This window comes from Silurus aristotelis, assembly GCF_946808225.1.
Source record: "Silurus aristotelis genome assembly, chromosome: 8".
Classification (NCBI taxonomy): domain Eukaryota; kingdom Metazoa; phylum Chordata; class Actinopteri; order Siluriformes; family Siluridae; genus Silurus; species Silurus aristotelis.
Window position 1 is genome coordinate 20358863 of NC_139581.1, and position 8600 is coordinate 20367462.

The following is an 8600-nucleotide window of genomic DNA, read 5'->3' on the forward strand; positions in this document are numbered from 1 at the left end:
AATTTCATGTCTAGCAATTATGTCAAACCATTTTTTATGCATGGATATTTTTATGTATGGTCAACAGCTCATCTTTAAATGTACCATATCCTAAGGGAACTGTCTGCATTCCTTAAGTACTTTCAAAGACCCTAAGGGTACGCACTAAAATAAACCGCACAACAAGTTGAAATTAGAAAAAAAAATTCAATGTGTAATGGTAGTAATTGTATGTTTGTAATTTATTTTTTAATATAAAAACAAATGGAATTAAGAATAAAATGTTCCACATCAAATGGGCCCCCCTTATTAAATATTTATATTTAAAAGCATGTGATAATCTTAGGATTGCTTAGTAACTACTGTTACATAATCCCCCCCCCTCATTATTAGAACAGTATAAATACTTGCAAAATAATTGCATTAACATTTAATGCTTCAGACCCTTTTTAACAATATACGTCGTTTAGTAACTTATTCCCCCACCGAAGAGTATTTTTGGCATTGTAATCTTTTTCTCCTACATAGAGAAAAATGCAAAGAGAAGGAGAGAACATTAGCTTAAGCAATAATTTGTTGCTTAATTTTTCAAAGAATACCTATGAGAAACTCTGGTTGTTGCAGGTCTTGTTTGGGGTTTTTCTTTATGTAAACTGCTTAATGATATTCACATTTTTGAAAAAGAGGGCTTTTAGAGAAGAAACTCGATACATTTTGTTTGCACAAACCCTATTTGTGGACTCTGCTCTTATGCTGTTAAGTGATTTGCTTTCGATTGGAAATTACTTCCAGTATGTCATTCACATAATTCCTTGTAGTATCATTTGTGCAATTTCGACGTTGCTTACCTGTTGCACACCTCTGACTTTGGTAGCTATGTGTCTGGAACGCTATGTGGCCATATGCATGCCTTTGAGACATGCTGACATCTCCACGAGCAGGACCAGATTATATGGGCTTTTAATTATATGGAGTATCAGCTCTATAATTCCATTGTACAATCTTATAGGATACTGGGGAGCAGCTGCACCTGCTTCCAAGTTCTCCTATGTGGTGTGTACTGCAGAGCTAATGTTAGAGGAAGCATGGCAGGTACATGGACGTGCTATCACTTTTATTATTGTTTTCCTTTTATTGATCATTATTATATTCTTTACCTACATCAAGATAATGATTGCAGCCAGAACCGCTTCAAATGAGAAAAGAAAGTCAACCAGTAAGAGTTTAAAAACTGTGCTGCTTCATGCATTTCAGTTGTTTCTGTGCATGATACAATTTTTAAACCTATATATAGAAATGGCATTTTGGAAGGTTGGGGAAAATATTTTTCGAAATGTAAGATATTCTCTGTTTATTGTTTTTCTGATTTCACCACGGTGCCTCAGTCCATTGATTTATGGTGTCAGAGATGAAAGGTTTTTCCTTGTTTTAAGACATTATGCTATGTGTGGTTCTGACTGCCTTTTCTCATCATTGCTTAAAATCAAACAAATAAAAATAAGACAGATTTAAAAACAACACCAAACGTAAACAAGTATGCAAGTATTGTACATTTTAAATTGGTTGATTTAAATATACACCTTAATTAACGTGCCAAGAATAATAATTAATTACCAAAAATATTTACATCTTAGATTTAACTAATATTTTACATTGGTGTGAATAGTGAATTTAGTGTTGCAGCAATCAAATTTAAAGTTACCTTATTTTTTCAATAAAATGCATTAAAGATATATTACAAATTTAACATCTTTTTATGTTCTTTTACGGTTTATGAGATTAACTTAATGGATCTTCAGGCTGTTAATGTGGAACCATCTTCACCTGCACAGAGTAATCTACAGTTAAATACTTCATCTAGAGGTAGTGGATCGGGACATATCAGGCCAATGCTCTTTTACAAAAGAACAAAGGGACAGGATCACTAGTCACTGGTACCTGAGAAGCATGTTCAACTTGATGAAGAGGGATGAAGAGAGAGAGAGAGAGAGAGAGAGAGAGAGAGAGAGAGAGAGAGAGAGAGAGAGAGAGAGAGAGAGAAGAAGAAGAAGAAGAGGAGGAAAAGAAGTGAAGAGAGAGACATGGATTATTAATTTTCTTTATTGTTGCATAAAAGTTAAAGACACTGTCCAATGTGATCAGGGTGCAAGTAAGGACTCTGGCAATATTATCTATATAATAATAACTAAAAGGGAGAGCCAGAAGGTAAGACAGACATGAGTGATCTGTGGGATTAAAGATGGCCTACCACACCACTATCAACAAATCGGAGTGAACGGGTGAGAAGTGAGTGACAACAGTTTAAATCCAGATCTGTTCCTTTAACTGAAATAAACCTATTGACAAAAGTAGGTTTAAAAAAAATTTAGTAATTAAATGTTTTCAACCTAGAACAGAACAATGAGACTGTGTGAGACCTGAAAACTAATCGGAAGGCTGTTCCATGAATGTGCACTTTTGAAAAAGAAAGCTCTTACTCCTACTGTAGTATGTACCTTTCAGTGGTGTATACAACTATAAGTAGTAGTACATTCAAATTAGTGTGACATTTAATTGGAACCAAATGTAGATTTTATACAGTGAGGAAAATAAGTATTTGAACACCCTGCTTTTTTGCAAGTTCTCCCACTTAGAAATCATGGAGGGGTCTGAAATTGTCATTGTAGGTGCATGTCCACTGTGAGAGACATAATCTAAAAAAAAAATTCAAAAAATAACAGTATATGATTTTTAAACTATTTATTTGTATGCTAAAGCTGCAAATAAGTATTTAAACACCTGTCTATCAGCTAGAATTCTGACCCTCAAAGACCTGTTAGTCTGCCTTTAAAATGTCCACCTCCACTACATTTATTATCCTAAATTAGATGCACCTGTTTAAGGTCGTTAGCTGCATAAAGACACCTGTCTATCCCATACAATCAGTAAGAATCCAACTACTAACATTGCCAAGACCAAAGAGCTGTCCAAAGACACTAGAGACAAAATTGTACACTTCCACAAGGCTGGAAAGGGCTACGGGGAAATTGCCAAGCAGCTTGGTGAAAAAAGGTCCACTGTTGGAGCAATCATTAGAAAATGGAAGAAGCTAAACATGACTGTCAATCTCCCTCGGACTGGGGCTCCATGCAAGATCTCACCTCATGGGGTCTCAATGATCCTAAGGAAGGTGAGAAATCCGCCCAGAACTACACGGGAGGAGCTGGTCAATGACCTGAAAAGAGCTGGGACCACCGTTTCCAAGGTTACTGTTGGTAATACACTAAGACGTCATGGTTTGAAATCATGCATGGCATGAAAGGTTCCCCTGCTTAAACCAGCACATGTCCAGGCACGTCTTAAATTTGCCATTGACCATTTGGATGATCCAGAGGAGTCATGGGAGAAAGTCATGTGGTCAGATGAGACCAAAATAGAACTTTTGGGTCAAAATTCCACTAAACGTGTTTGGAGGAAGAAGAATGATGAGTACCATCCCAAGAACACCATCCCTACTGTGAAGCATTGGGGTGGTAGCATCATGCTTTGGGGGTGTTTCTCTGCACATGGGACAGGGCGACTGCACTGTATTTAGGAGAGGATGACCGGGGCCATGTATTGCGAGATTTGGGGGAAACAACCTCCTTCCCTCAGTTAGAGCATTGAAGATGGGTCGAGGCTGGGTCTTCCAACATGACAATGACCCGAAGCACACAGCCAGGATAACCAAGGAGTGGCTCTGTAAGAAGCATATCAAGGTTCTGGCGTGGCCTAGCCAGTCTCCAGACCTAAACCCAATAGAGAATCTTTGGAGGGAGCTCAAACTCCGTGTTTCTCAGCGACAGGCCAGAAACCTGACTGATCTAGAGAAGATCTGTGTGGAGCAGTGGGCCAAAATCCCTCCTGCAGTGTGTGCAAACCTGGTGAAAAACTACAGGAAACGTTTGACCTCTGTAATTGCAAATTAAAGGCTACTGTACCAAATATTAACATTGACTTTCTCAGGTGTTCAAATACTTATTTGCAGCTGTATCATACAAATAAATAGTTAAAAAAATCATACATTGTGATTTCTGGATTTTTTTTTTAGATTATGTCTCTCACAGTGGACATGCACCTACGATGACAATTTCAGACCCCTCCATGATTTATAAGTGGAAGAACTTGCAAAATAGCAGGGTGTTCAAATACTTATTTTCCTCACTGTATATACTGTGTTTTCAATTTGGTACCATTTTACATTCTTTCTACATATCTCATATATTGTACACTTATATATTTTATGTTTCTACATATATTGTGCCTTACACACACCTTACACATTCTATATTTTCATTTTTCACCTTAAAAATATGTATAGTTACTGTACTTCTTATTTTATTTTTTACTGTACTTTATTACTGTACATTTTACTCAAAAGCTTCTGCACATTTTCACTGCCCATGGCCTATATATTCATCTGCTGTACATCTTTAACTGCACTTGTCAGTTTGCACAAAGCTATTGTACTATTTGCATTGTGGAAATTTGCTAAACCTAAATGTGAATACAACTGTAATGGGATGGTTAAGTGTAGATCCAACCATGCAGTAAAAAAACACTGCCAATGAGTGAGTGGGCAAACATAGTTTATATAAGTGAATAATAAGTTAATAAGTGTGATTAGTAAATTTTTTTATTTGATAGCTCCAAGACTCTCTGTGCTTTAAGGCAGGCTGTCATGGATTGTTGTGTGATCCCAACCTATGATGTGCAGTGGATGATGGTTGTTGTAGTCCTGTGCTACTACCAGTGCTAACTTGATAGAGGCACATGACAACCACACCACCAAAACAAGTTTTAGAAAAACTTGGCAAACCTCAGGAATAACTGTACTTAAGGAGTTGGGGTGGGACTAGTCATGGATTACTGTAATTTATTATGTTTTTTATTAGAATATTTTATTGACCCCACAGGGAAATTGTTATTTCATCACATATACCTGCGAAGTAGGAAGCTGGGGTCAGAGAGCAGGGTTAGCCATGATAAAGTGCCCCTGGAGCACAAAAAAATTAAGGGCCTTGCTCAAGAATGCTAAATACCAAAAAGACATCATAGAGACAGGGAACCCAGTTAGTCTTTAGTCTGACCTGCAAGCAAGTCTCCAACAACAACAACTGAAGAAAATGTTTGACACCGCCTACATGTTTATCCCAGGACTGACATAGGCATAGGGATCCAGGGCCTCCATTCGTACCCTATTGTTTAATTGCTAAATAAAACAGTAAGAGCATTTATTAGCACAAAGAGCATCACATGATTTTGAACATTTCACTTGTAGTGCCCTAAAAGTGTAATAGGTGTGCAAATCAGATTGTAACTGATCCACGTTAGTAAATTTTAATGCCCGCTGCAATGCCTTGAACAAAGTGGTCATGAGTGGCAAAAGATGGTATTTCTTGATAATAATGCCATTGAGAATTCATTAGTCTTATGTAAGAATAGAGCATTTCATTCTTCCTCTCCACAAAGAAGAAGCCAGCCCCAACTAAGAGGGTGGATGGAACTCCTGCCTAAGGTGTCCAGACTTAAAAACTTTTGACTTTACATGAGCAATGACTTTTTATTGTCATTGTACTATTCTATTCTATTCTATTCTATTCTATTCTATTCTATTCTATTCTATTCTATTCAACAGTTATCAACCTGAATGACCATTTCCAAGAGGGCCTTTATTGTGGGTCTCAGGTGTCAGGTAGCAAGCTTATCCTTGACTTGCTCAATGAGACCCTGCTTTAACATCAAAAGCACTTCTGAATTCCAACTATTTAAAGTAGACAGGGTTTGAAATTCTATTTCATGATCAGTCACTTATGTACTTCTTTTAGATATTAAACATTTAGGTTGCTTCTTTCTAACGCCTCTCTATGTAGAAAAAAAGTGTGGCTTTTTTCTTGCCTTTTTAAGTTACGAAATAATGAGATCTAATCAGAAATGTTGTTTTAGATTTATTGAAATACAAAAACATATGTGCTTACAGGCAGTCTGACCTGAGTAAGACACACATTAACAACGCTTAGGTTTATGGCACAAATATTAACTACTGTAGATAAACATTGCATATACATTCATTGTGGGGAGATCATTAGCTTGGCAATATCTTTTCACCTTAAATATTTAAATATTTTGTATGAATACTGCACTACAGTCATTTTGAATCCATTTTAACATGTACTGTAAAATAGGGTTAGACATAACAGGGTTAGGGTTTGTAGGACATAACTGTATACATTTTTTGTTATACCAGCTGAGCATATTTTAGAAACACTAAAAAGGTAAGGAGCTGAATAGCCAAAATGAAAAATAAATTCAGAAAGTGATTTACATCCAAAAAACACTAATTTAAGTATGTCATGGCAACAAAATTCAATCATATTAGTCCCTTTCGAAATTATTTAGGAGAACTATGTTTGCTCTTAGAGTCATTGGTGTCTTATTATGTTTTGACTCCAGGTGAAAATTGTATTCCTAAATTTCTCTTAATATCTTCAGTGCTCAATGACAATCATAACAGTTACAAATTATAAATACTATTTTTGGTTAAATTGAATGCAAATAAAGCTTTTTAAATCGGCGAGGATGCCGGGAACCAGAGCGCATTCAGCGCGAGCAGAGCAGAGCCGTAAAGCTGAGGGGAAAGTCGGGAAAACAGGCGCGGTGGACAGAATGGTCAAACGGAAACAAGTCAGTAACAGAAAGAAAGTCTAAACAGAGAATTATGCTGGAGAGTAATCAGGGCAAGCCTAAAGACAATCTGGAACTGACTGGAGGATTCTGGCAGCAGGTTGGAAGGGGGCGGTTACTCGGTGATGGAGGCAGCAATGCCGGAAGTGCTCAAGCGGGCTGACAGTGATAAATGTGAGTGTCTCTAATTAATGCAGTATCCTTAATTACCTGGAAGAACATATTATTTTCACTGAAAGGAACCACTGATAATCATTTAAAATAGCAAATAACTTACCGAATATAAAACAATAAAAACAAGGATGCCTAAATGTTAATTAATATTGCTTGAGGATTAAACATAACAAACAAGATCAAACAATACAGTGACTGGTATCCATTGGCAGAAATAATACTTTGGCAGGGGCACCAAAAATACTTCCTATTGAAATACATTATATAATGTCAGGAAGCCACCAGTCACACCTCCCTCCAATGTTCACACTCTTACTCAGCCTCTTACTCCTACTAATCACCTACACCTGTTCTCCTCCTACTATTCACCTACACCTGTTCCCCATTTACCTGTCCCCTTTATAAGGTCCTTATTCCCCTTCACTCACTGTGCCGCCATGCCTCCAGTGCTTCCATGCTCCTGGCTACGCTTCTAAGAAGCATTCAGTTAAGTGTGCCATTTTGCTTCAGTCACTTCTCAAACTCTCCAGTGTGTGTATGTTTAGACCAATAAAAGACAATTTCTTTTACTATTTGATAATAGCACAGCTGCACCGCTTGCCTCCCCCAATAGCACTTCTAGCTTCCTACTCTGGCGAACTGGCCGAGTGCAGCGACTTCCTGCGACACGTCAACCTCTATGTCGAGATGCAACCGTTGGGACATCATCGGGCCATAATCCGTTTTCACCATGCACTTCGCTAAGGTGTTTGTTGTTGCAATGTCTGAACACCACTACAGCCTCCACCGCTCTGGGAAGGCCCTGGACTGTATTGCAGACGTCTGGGGCGCCAGAGTACCTTATGCGCAGGCTATCCAGAGGGCGTCGCACCACCTCAGAGTCCGCTCCAGAGTCCCGCCCCAGACCTTCGCCGAAGTTTTCTTGGCCTCACAGGTGTTCCACCCATACAAGTTCTGTGGTGTCCGCCACTGGCACCCGACCTTCCTCATGCCCCAGGTTTTGCATGCCTGTCCAAGACTTCTCTCTTCCAAACTGCCTCCACCCACCCTGGATGGGTTGCAATGCCTTCCACGGAGTGCCCTGGTCCACCTGTTGAAGGTGGACCAGGGGTGTCAGGAGCCAACCCTGGAGGAGGGGGTAATGTCAGGGAGCCACCAGTCACACTTTCCTCCAATGCTCACACTCTCACTGAGCCTCTCCCTCCTACTATTTACCTACACCTGTTCCCCATTTACCTGTCCCCTTTAAAAGGTTCCTATTCCCCTTTACTCACTGTCCGATCTACCAGTACGACTATAGATCACCTGGACTTCCTACCTCTCTGGTTCCCTGTGCTTTCAGACTTCCGGGCTTCCATGCTCCCTGTGCTTACATGCTCCGGGCTACACTTTTAAGGAGCACACAGACTAGTTTTTACTTGGGACTTATTTCTTTTATCCTTTGAACCTGGGTTTTTGTACTTGCTGTTTTCTAATTCAGACATTTTTTACCTGTTGTACACTACTGACTTTGGTGGCTATGTGACTGGAATGCTATGTGGCAATATGCATACCATTGAGACATGCTGCCATCTCTACCAACAGGACCCAAATGTATGGACTTATCATATGGAGTATTAGCTCTAAAATTCCAGTGTTTGATGTCATAGGATTTTGAGCAGCAGCTCTGCCTATGCTGTATGTAACATAGAAACAATGTTATTCAAAGAATGGCAGACACAGGGTCGTGCTGTATTTAAAAAAAA

At 38.8% G+C, this 8600-nt stretch overlaps 1 pseudogene across 1 annotated transcript; it reads left to right on the forward strand.

The window, feature by feature from the left end:
• The first annotated feature begins 513 nt into the window (after positions 1-513).
• On the forward strand, positions 514-7599 carry LOC310730509 (odorant receptor 131-2 pseudogene; annotated as a pseudogene). The gene is made up of 2 exons: positions 514-1429; positions 7439-7599. The product of its transcript is annotated as an odorant receptor 131-2 pseudogene (transcript).
• Positions 7600-8600: the final 1001 nt, after the last annotated feature.